Source organism: Cupressus sempervirens, chromosome 3, assembly GCF_028749045.1.
Source record: "Cupressus sempervirens isolate cs-2001-9-10 chromosome 3, ASM2874904v1, whole genome shotgun sequence".
Lineage (NCBI taxonomy): Eukaryota > Viridiplantae > Streptophyta > Pinopsida > Cupressales > Cupressaceae > Cupressus > Cupressus sempervirens.
The window spans coordinates 540,589,406-540,603,896 of NC_143120.1; the positions used below are offsets into that span (position 1 = coordinate 540,589,406).

Below are 14,491 nucleotides of genomic sequence, written 5' to 3' on the forward strand. Positions count from 1 at the left end.
ACTTTTTAATCCTTCATTCACAAGTATCCAGTTCCTCGTGGTTTAATTTCCCTCCCATTTTTGCAAAGTGATCGGAAATTGTTCTAAAAGTGTTAAGAAAATACCAAAGTTCATAATAAAACACCTAGAAAGTGTGAGAGATGAGAATTGCAATAATCGAGAAACAAGCCCAAAAGCACTTGGCATTGCCAAAAATATTACCACTCGTTCTATCATGTCCATCATTAATTGGAATGAACCCTACTCTAAGGTTGATTTTTTTCATAATTGATGATTTTAATCACCTCTTCATTCTAATAAATAATGCCTCTTCATTTCATATATGGTCACTTTTAGTTCCAATATTAGTCATTATGTCCACCACCCTATTAAGTTCTCTAAAGTCATTGGAAAAAAAAAAAAATTGTTGAAGCTTTGGGCTATGACTTTAATTTTTTGTATGATGTGCCTTATTGCCAACGACGAGTCCTTTTTTTCTTTAATATTTTTGACAATATTTGTAATCACCTTCCAACTAGAATGTAAGATTGTTGTACCAAAATGTTTTAAATTATTTTGATAAATTTAAGTATTACATTTTTTGGTGCCTAATGTTTTTGTTTCATTGTCATTTTTTAAATAATTATGAAAAATCAAACTAGACTACACATATTTATGATTAATAAGAAATAAAAATATGTATTTAAATGTTTAAAAAAGTATTGGCGAAGAGTCAACACCTCTATTTAATATCATTTAATATTAAGTGAGAAAAATACATACTTTGTATCTTCATTCATTTCTTTGATTGTCCATTTTTTGTAATTTATAAATTTTATACACTAAACATATACTAAAATAAATCTACATAAAATAACTTAGAAAATGGTAACGTAAAAATTCAATATAGTTAATATTATGATATATCATTAAAAATGTTTTAAAATTAATGAAATATCTAAAACAAAAATAAAAGAAAAAAAATAAACAATATTAAATTAATAAGAAAAAAGCTGCATTTATTGATTCCACCAAAGAGAGAAAGCATAAGAAGCATATGAATAAGACCGAAATGTGAACAGATGAAGTTTATGGAGCCATAGAAGCATTAAAATAACTTTTAAGAAGAGAAAAGTAAAGAGGAATAACATAACCTGAAGGAGGGATGTCATTTTGTTCCACTCTCTTGATAAAAGAATAAAAAGTAGTCCGACAAATCGAATAAGATAGATCTACCATGTTGTTCACAGCTAGAGTTCAAGTTGTCAAATAATTTAAAGTCCACAATTATTACAAGCGCTGTCAAAAAGAAAGAGAAAATTATTAAAGTGAAATTGATTTGATTGACTTTGTCTCTACCGTGTTCCAAGGCAAAGCTAAAGCTGGGGAATAATTCTAGATCAAAGAATTAAAGAATTATTAGAGTAATCGTGAAAGAAAAGATCAGAATAAATAAAGGCAAGGTGATTTGAATAACTTCTGCCTTTGGAAACCTGGGAACTCTTCCAATCTGCTCTCTTATAAATTTGTTTCTTTTAACGGCTATCCACATAAAATTGTGAAAGTTTATAGTAGTGTTTGAGAGTTCTTGAGGTCAAATCTGTATTGTTTGTAGTAATATCTGACGGTGCTTCTCAATTTTTTACGAACGCCAAGCTATATCTGTCTTGTCCATAGTAATATCTTACAGTCCTTCAAGTTTAATCTGATTATTGGTCGCAGCTATTAGGAGATACAAATTTTCGGAGCTCATAATAGTGTTTGAGAGCGCTTTAAGTTTTATCTGTGTAGTCCACGGTATATTAGAGAGTGCTTCATTTTCTCAGTTGTTACCTACAAATCAACTATGGCATCTGTTGTGATTGATGTTGTTCTTGAGAAGCTTGGAGGAATTCTGATAGAAGAGATAATAAAGGAAGTTTCACTTGTCTGTAATTTCACAAGCGATTTTGAATGGCTGAGGAAGAAACATACAGATATAAAAGTGTATCTCAGAGATGCAGATGCCCAGAGTGCACACAGCGCGACCGTAAGAAGATGGCTGCTGGATGTTGCAGAAATCGCCATGGATGCAGAGGACGTAGTGGATGAATGTGGTCTTCAATCAAAAAGTACTCATAATGAAATCTCTCAATCCTCTTGTGTCTGTGCTTTTAGCTATTTGCAGTTACTGTTTCGCTATAAAATGGCACATCAGACTAAGGACCTGAAAGATAGACTGAGGTCCATTGTGGAAAAGGCAACAGAGCTGAAGCTGGTTGCGAATGTGATTCATTCAGACCAACCCTCCACAAGTACTGTACAGACTGTAAACTTGAGGAGTTTAAATATAATGGAGAGGGATTCCCATCCTGTGGCTATTGAGCACAAGGTTGAACAAGTCCTCCACCTGCTGAATGACCCTGCCGCACCTGTCATTGCCATTGTTGGTATGGGCGGCGTCGGCAAGACATTTCTAATGCAAAATGTTTTCAGCAGAATAAAGGACAAGTATGAGAAATCCATATGGCTGGCAATTTCTCAGACTTACTCACTGAAAAAGTTGCAGCCTGCTCTGGTCATGGAACTGGAGTTGAAAGAGGTGGTTGATGAGAAGGTAGATAAGGTGAAGGCGGCAGAGCTGATTCATGGCCGTTTGGAAAGCAAAAGGTTCCTCGTTGTGTCGGATGACGTGTGGAGGGCAAGCAAGGAAGAGAACCTGGTTTTGGCACTTGGCCTTCCAAGGGGGAATAACCCCCACAGCAAGATTGCAGTCACACCAAGAAGCAAACAGGTGAGCAGCAACATGAATGCCCGTGCTTACGAGTTGCAGCCCTTGTCTGAAGAAGAGAGTTGGAACCTGTTCTGTGCTTTTGCCTTCCAAGAAAATCAGCTGCCACATCATCTTAAAGAGATTGCTCGCCAAGTTGAAGGGCAATGTGCGAGATTGCCCTTGGCTGTCAAAACAATGGCAGCATCTCTGGCGGGTAAGAGATTGTCAAGAGAGTGGGAATTGAAATTGCAGCAGTTAAGAGAAGCATCTTCAACAGAGGATCCAATCATGCAGATTCTCAAGCTGCATTATGATTCTCTCCCTGCTAATCTCAAGCCCTGTTTTGCATATCTTTCTTTCTTTCCCAAAGATGTGCAAATAGAGTACCGCTATCTCATAAACCTGTGCGCAGCAGAAGGATATGTTCCTCAGGGAGAGGACAAGTTAGATCTGGGATGGAGCTATATATGTCATCTTCAAAGTCTATGTCTGGTTGAAAGAGTAGACTACATTGGTTATGATATTAGATATGAACTGTCTGACAGAATGTTCAAAGTGCATGACTTATTACTTGATTTGGCCATTAGCATAGCAAAAGAAGGTCGATATGCATTTAGTGTGGAGGAAGACACCAATAAAGATCTCACTGTGCAAATGGGTAGGAGGTACCAAAGAATTTTAATGGGCAAGAGAAGCATTGGCAATAATGATGTAGATGTCATGTCAAGAAACAGGGCATACTCTGTATCATGTCTTTGCACTCTGTCATTGGCACAAAACAGAGGCATCAGCAATCTTGTTTAATGGTGCGAAAGTATTACACGTACTTGACTTGAGCAGCACTAGTATCTTATCATTGCCAGATTGTGTTGGAAATTTAAAGCTGCTTAGAGTTTTGAATTTAAGTGTGACAAATATTACCGAGGTGCCAGCATGTGTAAGAAGTAATAAGAGTCTTTGCTTCCTCGACATTTCTTATTGCAACCATCTAAAACAGTTCCCTGAGTGGATTAGTGAACTTAATTGCCTTGAACATCTGGATATATGTACTTTATCCAGTGAGAAATCCATGCCTAGGGGAATACCAAAGCTTGTCTCTTTACAGGTACTGAAATCAGATGGTATTAAGAAACTATCTGTGGAAGAGAATGACTTCTTAAAGTTCAAGCATTTTGTCAATTTGGTCAATTTGAAAAGTATAGAAGATGGGATCCTTGTGATGTTGGTGAAGATGCGTACTCTGACAATAAGCAACAGTTGTTCTATTGAAGGTAATCTGTCGGACAAAACGTTAGCTATAAGGCATCTTGAATACCTTGCCCTAGACAACTTTGCAGTTCCAAATTGGATATGTGGCTTCTCAAATCTGATGTAATTGAAATTGAGCCGCCATTGTACTGAATATCCAGCACTAGAAATGATGCCCAACTTAATAAAGTTGGAGTTGAAGGATAATGTTTCTTGCAAGGCATTGCCTCAAGTGTTCGATAAGCCTGGGAGATTCCCTCAGTTGCACTATTTTCAAATTCGCAGATTCCCTGTATTACAAGAGTTACCAAAATTGAATATGTTGAAAAGTCATAATATATTATTTATTACTAGAAAAGGACTATTCATCAAAAAAAAAATTCCATTTCAAATATATATCTTGTCAAGTGAAGTTGTAAAATAGTGAAATAGAATGCAATAATATATCTATTGTCTATAATTTTTTAAATCATGTACATGATCATTTCATTATCATTGATTGTATGGCTTTGAAATATATATATATATATATATATATATATATATATATATATATATATATATATATATATATATATATATATATATATATATATATAAGAGATAGTTATAAAGTTTGAAATATAATTAGCACATAATGAGGTGCAATGTTTACGTAGAGAGCAACATATGTTCTCTGATATTTGAGAGGTACACTTGTATACAATCAACCTATTATATTATATAACATTAAAAAGAAATTATGATAAATGAGAGACCATCTCACGCCTGGCAGCTACTCCTCCTATCTCATTTTCACTTCCACTTCCACTTCCAGATTTCTATTTTTCCTCTAAACCTATCTTGTCGGAAGCAGAAGCTGCCTCTTTTTCCTCCAAGATCATATCAGTGTTGACAAGCTTCATCATAAGCAACCAACATTTACAATGAATAATCCCAAAATAAAAGACTAACAAGAAAATAAACTGTTACAGTAAGAATGCAAACAAATAGAGTAATATGATAAAGAAAAAATTATTGGATACAATATAAGAATACCTTGAGGTTGGTGCTATAACTACCACCATGTGCTTTGCAATAGTATCAATCCCAAAACAAAGGACTAACAAGAAAGTTAATTGTTACTGTAATGCCCCGTCAAGGGATCCAAAGAATTAACCTAGAATTTCACTAAGTTTGGTAACAGTTTTTTTTATTTTTAGAAATTACATGAAAGTAAGTACCACATATAACTTATTCACAATAACGGAAGCAATAGCAATGTCCATCTAAAGAGTAAACATAACATACTCAACAGATTACATTCTTTAAGATCCCTTAACGTTGAATTACATACATGAATCCATCTAGTACAACATCCACATGAAGTAATAATGAAAGTCCAATGTCTAAATATTACATTTCAAATGCTCATTCATCCTTTGTACATGTCACAGGGTATGGCAAGCTCAAAAAAAATACATATGTAGAATAAGGTACATCATCCTATTCTAATCCATGATACATCATCATAGAAGTCATATACATTCATCATAAAGATCAAACAAAATAAACTAAGTGCACGGTTCCTCCCAACCGTTAATAGCATCATTAGACCATCGTGGATTCTAGCCATCCCTCCGTGCGTAACATTCCAAAGCACCGAAGAGATCATCGGCTATTAACATAGTAGGAATGTCACTCCTAAAAACATCCTACTAATATGCAAAGTAAAGCATAAGGTAACATCATCTAACATATGCAAATCATCAATATAAGAAACATACCAATAAATACATCTATCATAAGGTATATCATCAATCATAATGATCCAAGAACAGAATGAAGATAAATACCAACCAAGAATACTCCAACCATGGTGTCTCGAACGGATCTCAAATGATAAGAGTAAAATACACTACCACCTGACCGTGTGGAACTTAAGTGGTCCACTCCCACCATGCTGAGGAGATAATCTCAAGTCCCAAGCAGGCTATCAAAATCACATAGCATAAATCCCTATAATCCAGGAATCCTAAAAGTATACTAACTCAAAGGTTCCAATCACACACAAAAAATCGACATCTAATTCCCAGAGGCACACAAAGACATGTAGGAACCTACTATGCAAGCGAAAAAGTGTCATCGCATTTATCTCGTACAAGTTACCTTGACAGTTAGCTAAACTCCACGGGTCCATACAGATCTCATGCGGCCACTAGTATCCTCTCATACTGACGAGGCATACTATGGAATGCAAGGTCGCAACCATGCGTTCTCACTACTCCCATCCTAGCCTATACAAGCACTCAAGGCATGGGCGAGAACAAAAACTCTTATCTTTTTAGGTTCATTCAGTTAGTATTAGGTGTGAATGTTATCACTTATTAATCCAACTTACAATGAGTTACCCTGGTAGCCTCTTAAGGCCCCGGCCCCCATTGCAAGCCACTTCCCAACACTATAAGTAGATTACCTACCCTAGGCTCGTGGAATCATAAATCACCACAGTCCTGTACAAGCAACTGTAAAGAAAATCCAAAAGATAATCCATAAAAAGAATCATCAAATAAGCATCAAATATCCATAATAAGAATCATCAAATCTCCAAGATAAGAATCATCAAATCTCCATGAGCATCCAAAAAGCATCCATAGAAAATCATGACCACAACAGTTCTCTATTGGCAACTGAAGGCATCATTGATAATCATAAGTATCCATTGGTTCTCAATAACCAAAATATATCTCAAAATAAATCACCATAATCATTGGTTCTCAACAAGCAACCAAGAATATATCAAAATCATACTGATCGAAGACTCCAAAATGGTTGAGTCAAACATGTCACAACATGACATCATCAAGAATAAATCCACATTTTAGTCCCATCATGGTGACTAGAAAGTAATCCTCCAAGGATAACTGATCGATGACTCAAAAATGATTAGCTCAAGTGTCTCATACGCATACATCTCAGCTTCACACATGAAGACTGATGAACAATAACAATCAGTAAATACAAACATTTCATAGAGCATACGATCACATTACCATGGTTGGGCTTATAAAGATCGAGATCAAATAAGATCAACATGCCAACACATCTCATAACCCCCGAGCCTCTGGTAACAACCTAAGACTGGTCAACACTAGTCAACCCAAAACCCAAAACAAGAAGCATAAAGAATACACGATGCAAACACATGTTTTGGTTTTGCTATCTTACATAGTTGAATCAAGTGTAGAGGTTTCCAGTTTTCTGTTTGCAAGTATATTTTCAAGTGTCTCATGTTTCATCATTTGACCTACAAGTCAACCCGTTTGTTCCCCGATAACATTATCCTTCCATTATTAAAAATTACATTCTAAGAATAGCTTAAGGGTAAATATTTACTAAACTGATCATCATTGACCTTTAATTAAATTGTTCTCTTATTTAACCATGATCCATATTCTAATTGATTAACCTTTCAACTTTTCTAAGATCATTATTCGTTATATTATAAGAGGACCAATTATCATTCTTCGAATAAGAGATTATAACTTTATTTATCTCAATCCATAGGTACACCATCCATGACCTATTAACATCTTTTTAGTTTTTAATTAGAAACTTAATTAAGTATTACTAAAGTTTGAGTCTTTGAATTTAATCATTATCATCATTGACAACCATATAATATCTAAATTCATAATTCAAGTCATAAGACTTATCAACTTCGATATAGATAATCTACAATTTCGTTAAAAGAATTATATCAAATAAATCTCTATTACATAACTTGATTATTAATTAAATCTAATTAACTCTTATTAACTGATTTAATTAATAATTGCATAACCACAAGAACATTCTAATTAACATCAGTTGACTAATAACTAACTAGAATTCTGTAAGTTAAAAGTCAACTATAATTCAATACTCAAATGATCATATTAATAATTCAATAATAATAACTTGTTAATATTTAATGACAAGCTATATTGAGAATCTTATTATTAAATATTTAATGATCACATACATCACTCTGCAACAATGTTCTCATTTATATTTTAATAATAAGTTATAATAAATCCTCAATACCAGGTATTATTATCTCAAATAGGTTTTCCCTATGTACGTTGATTCAGTTAACTGATAATCTTCCAAATTATTAAACAATTCAATTTGATTAATATCTTTTACAGTACTTCGATCATTAACTAATCTCCTTTAGAGTAACTCTGTTCGTATTAGTTGATAACTATTTAAACTATTTATACTATTATTTATTAATAGTTTGTTAGACTCAACAAACATTAATAAATAATAAACTTATCACAACTATAAATAATCAATCTAGAGAACTTTTACATAGAACTTCACTAGCTAACTCTTAGTACCATTAAAGTATTCAAACATATTAACCAATAACATAATAATTCAATCTTAATCCAATATCATTTAGAGTTTCTAAATTTAAATCAACATAATATAACTTATCATCCTACAATTATTTATTCAAAATTAAAATCAACCATTAGACTCCATTTTCTAATTGTTCTAATAATATTTTGTCTATACAAAAGTTGTTTGAAAAATATCCCTATCACAAACCAATAAGACTCATTGTAGATTTTAACATGAATAATTTTCAAATTCTTAGCATTATCATCTTCATTAAACAACTTTAAAATTGTTTAATAGTATTCAATATACATTATAAAAAGTCCACTCTATAAACTATATTAAAATCTCTTTTCTTTTAATCCATTTACTTAGATTGACTAATAATTAACTATACTTCTTCTACTATTAACTAATCTTAATTAAATTTGATTTAATTAGATTAGATAATAGACCATATAAAACTAATGCATATTAATAAGATTCTAATAAGGGAAGATTGCAATAATATCTTTAATTCATTAAATAATCTCCAATAGATTATCTCTAATCAAATTTGTTGATAACTATTTAAATCATTATTTATTAATAGTTTATTAGATCTAACAAATATTAATAAATAATAAACTCATCAAACTATATTTTCATAAGCCCCATTAGTTATTATTTAACTAACCTTTAAGGCATATCAATAATTCAAATCGTAGCTATGTTATAACAATGTTATAATGTAACTATGACTCCTTGTCAATATAATAATTCTTATTTAAATCTAAATCTAATATCATTAAAATTTGAGTCTCTTAATAATCATCATTAAACACTTTTACCACCCCTTAACTATATATTAAATAGTATTTAATATACATTAAATAATTAATATTAAAAGTCATCCATTCTCTATTGAATTTAATATCTCTATCCATCAGCTCCATCCACAAACTTTCCATTAAAAATCTTCATTAATTCATTTAAAAAATTCTTATTAGTCTTTAGACTAATTAAATAATTATTAAATTCTAATTATATTACTTTGATATATTATTTTTGTGAAGTTTAAGCATAAAGAACTCTTGATTATGGGAAATGAAGAGACATCCGTTCTTGAATAAAACAGTCCCAGTACAACGTCCATATCTCCCTAATGAACCGTTGGATCGGACTGAAATTTAAATATGTTGGAGAGGGTCAAGTTGCGTCGATTCTGACTGGAGCGATCGAATAAATTTGATTCCGATAAAAAGTTATGAATGACTGAATTTGGGTCTATCCAAGAGGCAACGATAGGACAATTTGTGATGAATTAAGAATTTCTTCTTAAAATAATTGTTCTCTAAATTTAACCATAAAAGGGTTTGTTCATATGCATCTAAAAATATAATTGATAAAAAGATTACATCTAATCATTCGAATTTTCACCATAAAATTTCTATTTTAATTCCAAATCTTGTCTATCTAATTTCACAATATAAATTCGAACCCAAACTCGATTAAGATCTAATTATTTCTCCTTAATTGGATCTAAGATTTTTTTTTTCTATTATTTTCTTCTCAACCAAATAAAATATCTTGATTCCAATTTCAAATAGTAGATTCAATCATAGAGAGTATTCAGATACATAAAACAGATATGATGAAGACAGGAAGAGAAAGAGTGCAAAAAAAAAAATGAGAATATCACGAGTGCACCTGGACACTGATGCTAATTTGTCATGTCTCAGAAGTCCATAGAAAATTCTTTCCTTCTCCATCATTCACAATTCTTCCAAGAATCCAAGCCGATCGAATCCTCCAAGTGATTAGAAGTGGTAGAAGGAGCATAGAAGCAAGTAGAAAATATATGAGCATATGAATCTTTACCCCTGCATGTAAGCTTTGAAGCTTCTATGTTTGCTTGTAGCTCTTGGCTTCCATTAAGCTTGTAGCTTCCATTAAACTTTTCTTTTAAGCTTCTATGAATGCTTGAATATCAAGAGCTCTCAAGAAACTTTTGAAATGCTTCTTGAAACCCAGCTAAAAGGTGTCACCAACTAAGCATGGGTCTTTTCCAATTCTTTTTTGATGAGTCATAGAATTGTAGACACCTTGTGCTTAATTGATGCAGTAACCCCCTTGTTGTTGACACATGTTAATTCCCATGCAAGCTTATAACTCCAATTTACTTTACTCTTTCCAATTTTATTTATTAAGTCTCATGTACTAACTTTAATATCTCCACTTTTCAATCTTAATATATTTATATTTTAATCATATGAGATTTAGAATCTTTTAATAATTTAAAATATATTTTCCACTTTTTAAATTTTATTTTTCAAAACTTTATTGCTAAAATATCTATTAGCTTTAGTCATCTATTTAAAAATAAGCTCCAAATATATTATTATTAAAATAAATATTGTCACATTCTAAATTTAATATTATAACTTTTATCTTCCAATTTAATTATTTTATTTAATTAATCTTCCAATTAATTAAATAAAATAAATGTCAAAATACCATATTAATTTTCTATTAAATTAAACCATTAACTAAATCTTTTAATTAGGCTTAATTAATAGAAAATACTCCAAAGACTCACAAAGGTAAAAATACGAAAAATCCATCATAGCCAATATACATACAAATCAGACCAAGGGGTTTATATCACGAATTACATCATCTGACGCATTCGAAGGGTACTCAACTCAGATACTTGTCCTAATTTTTAATTAGAACAAATGGCTTAAAGGGTTGGGATTTGGACTTGAGAATTTATCTCCCCTCTCTTATCATTGAGATAATGTGATAGGGTACGCTCATCCTGGCAATTTAGGGAAGTCGATACCCGGTACCTGCAACCTGCATAAAAACCATGCATGTACAAGCACAATATATACTAAACTAAACAGGCAATGGCAGGAAGTGGTGCATCGTGTAGATCCCGACTAGTAGGTGACTACGACTCCCTTCCTTAACCACATCAGACACACCATACAAAAGAAAACACACAAAGAAAACACGCACACCATACACATGCAAGTATGGGGTAAGTATCCAAAAAAAAACACATATGATAATAAATCATCTTACTAATCATCAACATGAAACTAGCTCTAAAAGAGTTCAATAATGATAACAAAATGCAAACCAAGGGCAGGCACTACAGTTACAGTAAGAATGCACACAAATAGAGTAATATGATGAAGAAAAAATTATTGAATACAATAATAAGAATACCTTAAGAAACTTGTGCTATAACTGCCACCATGTACTTTACAAATGTATCAAGCAAAGCCCATGGCTTGTAAGATTATACAAAAATAGATACAAAATGATAATTCCCAACAGAATTGATCAAAAATATCTCCACTCCATATTATTAACTCCCCAAGTCACCTAAGAGCATATGTAATCCACCTCAATGTTACAAACTTGAAGACGTATGGGCTGAATGCATATATTTATAAATTTTAACATAATTTGCTCCTAAAGAGAATACTTTCAATTCTTGTAAACATCATTGTTTCCTTAGTAATACTTCTTTTTATTGGTTACTAACATATGTTTGGAACTTTCAAACAATGCCACACACTAGAAAGAGAGGAATCTATGACTGCGACATATTTTCTGTCCACCATGTTCGGACATAAATGAGTAAGTTTTTGTAATATAACTACTACACCATGAATTGCATTAAGAATGTCACTAAGTCTTTCTCTAATACTACACTGCAGTACATAAAAGTCTATTTTCTTGGAACTCCAACTATAAAATCGACATTGTTTTGTAATAACATTATTTTTGTAGTCATTCTAATCTGTGATGGTGAATTTGAAATCTCTGATGCGTACTCAGGCGCAAACCTCTGATCCATTGACTGAATTTCCTCCCTTGCTAGTGACGGTGGTGGGGTTTTGGCCTCAAGGGATGTGTTGGTGTGGTTGTTGAGGTTGTTGGGTCAACCTTTGACAGGCCTTTGTGCGCTTCCAAGGGCTCCAAGGATATAGAGTTATTTGATGCCAACCGCTTTGTCTCTCCTTTTTCTGTAGAGGGGGGTGTTGGTATTAGCACTTCTCCTTCCATTGTTGGTTCTGAGATATCTCAACCGGAGAGGATTCTAGTCAAGTCTATGTTATCTCATTCATTTGTTGATGAAGCAATTATGTGGGAAGTTGTAGAATGGAAGGAGGTTGTGGTGGGGGGTTTGAGGGTTTCAAATGGGCCCTCTTATGCCCAGTTTGTTAAACCCTTCTTGACCTATAAATCTATTACTATTGATTTGGATAAAGATACAGTTTCAAAGATTGAGCAAAGCTCTACTACCCTTGAGGGTGATGCAGTTATTTGTCATTTCAGGGGCTTCTGGCCCTCTCTCAAGAAGCTTCACGCTTGGATTGCTAAGCATTGGGAACCATATCTAACTAACATTGTTCAGATCTTTCCTATGGTGAAAGGTTTCTTTATTGCTAGATTTGATAATGCGGATGATGGGAAAACCATTCTATGTGACCCTTTCTTCACATGGGAGAACCACTTCCCTTTGATGATCAAACCTTGGCACAAAGACTTCAACCCTGCCACTGAATCATTCTGCAAAATGCCTATTTGGGTATGACTCTTAACCTCCCTCTTCATCTTCGGCATGATTATGTTCTTGAGGAAGTAGGTGAGGCTTTAGACGATTTTTTAATGGTGGACTCGAAATCCTCTGATATATTGCATTTTACCTATGCTCGGATTCTTGTCGATATTGATGCGTCCAAAGGCCTTCCAGCAGATATTAAACTATGGAGTCCTATGGTCTCTTGGATTCAGTCTTTAGATTATAAAGGTCTCTTGTTCAAATGTAGGATCCGCTTCAACACTAGGCGTGTTACGGCAAAGTGTGAAGTCAAATCTAAGAAACCCTCCTCATGGTAGATGGGTGCTTTGTTGCAACATTTACGTTGTCCAAGATGCCTTCATCTGAGGTGGAGGTTCCCTCTGAGGTAATTGCTGATTGCCAGGATATTGTCCCTTCTCCTGATCATTTGTTAGCAGCTGGTCAAGGTCAGATGGATGATGTTGTTGCAATCCATCCTGTGGTTAGCTCCAGTTGTGGTGCCTCTATAGTTACTTTAATTGTTGCTGCTGATCAGAATAATGTTGTTGACTCTACCCAGCATGATGTTCAAGAGCCTATTGTTGCTAGAAATGACCATTGTATTGGTTTTGAGGCTTCTAAGGGAAGGTCTAATGTTACTGGCCCTGTCCAAAATGGTGGATCGGGTGCTCCTGGTTGTGATACCATTATCCATGTCATTAAAGGTGTAGGGGCTATTGATTCCAGCAACTATATTGATTTCTTGGTCTGGCACTATATGGCAGCCAAGATTGAGGAGGGATGGATTACAGTAAAAGGCAAACATTCAAAGAAGTTTCCATCCAATTCTTCTCCTAAAGCCCACAAGTTGGGGGGTAAGGGAAAATCTTAGTTCTCTCTTCTTTTGTCTTTTTGGATGGTCAGTTTATTACGAGCTTATTCTTTTTTGACCACCAATTTTGTGGGTGGGGGTTATGAGATGTTGGGCTCCCCCTCATTTGTCTGTCTCATTGTGTTTATGCCCTATTTTTCTTTGAAGAGATTATTGTATATCTTTCCATTTAGTTTGCAGCATGTCTTGCTTTGCACCTTCTTTCTATTTGGGTTTCAAGGTTCCTTCAAAACCTATTTTTCTTAATCAAAAACATTATTTCATTAAAGGTGTAGGAGCTGCTAACTATGACAACTTTGTTGATTTGTTGTTCTAGCACTCTATGGCAGTCAAGATTGAGGAGGGATGGATTACGGTTAAAGGAAAACATTCAAAGAAGTTCCCACCCAATTTTGTTCCTAAAGCCCACAAGTTGGGGGCTAAGGGAAAATCTTAGTTCTATTGTCTTTTTTCTTTTTAGGTGGTTAGTTTATTAAGGGCTTATTCTTTTTCGACAACCAATCCATGTGGGTGGGGGTTATGAGATGTTGGGATCCTCTCCATTTGTCTGTGTCTTGTTGTATCTATGCACTATTTTTTCTTTGAAGAGTTCATTGTATATCTTTCGATTTAGTCTGCAAGTTGTCTTGCTTTGCACCTGCTTTGTATTTGGGTTTCAAGGTCCCTTCAAAACCTACTTTACCTAATCAAA

At 33.6% G+C, this 14,491-nt stretch overlaps 1 long non-coding RNA gene and 1 pseudogene across 3 annotated transcripts in view; one reads left to right on the forward strand and one right to left on the reverse strand.

Annotated features, from left to right (window-relative positions):
• Window positions 1–1,554: 1,554 nt before the first annotated feature.
• LOC149567553 (disease resistance RPP13-like protein 4) lies at window positions 1,555–4,448 on the forward strand (annotated as a pseudogene).
• Window positions 4,449–4,572: 124 nt separating this feature from the next.
• The window catches only part of LOC149567554 (uncharacterized), a 46,368-nt gene continuing 36,449 nt past the window's right edge, over window positions 4,573–14,491 (reverse strand). For all 3 annotated transcript variants that reach the window (XR_016361638.1, XR_016361639.1, XR_016361640.1), the window contains one exon: window positions 4,573–4,878. This is a non-coding gene — a long non-coding RNA (uncharacterized LOC149567554). The remainder of the gene's footprint in view (window positions 4,879–14,491) is intronic.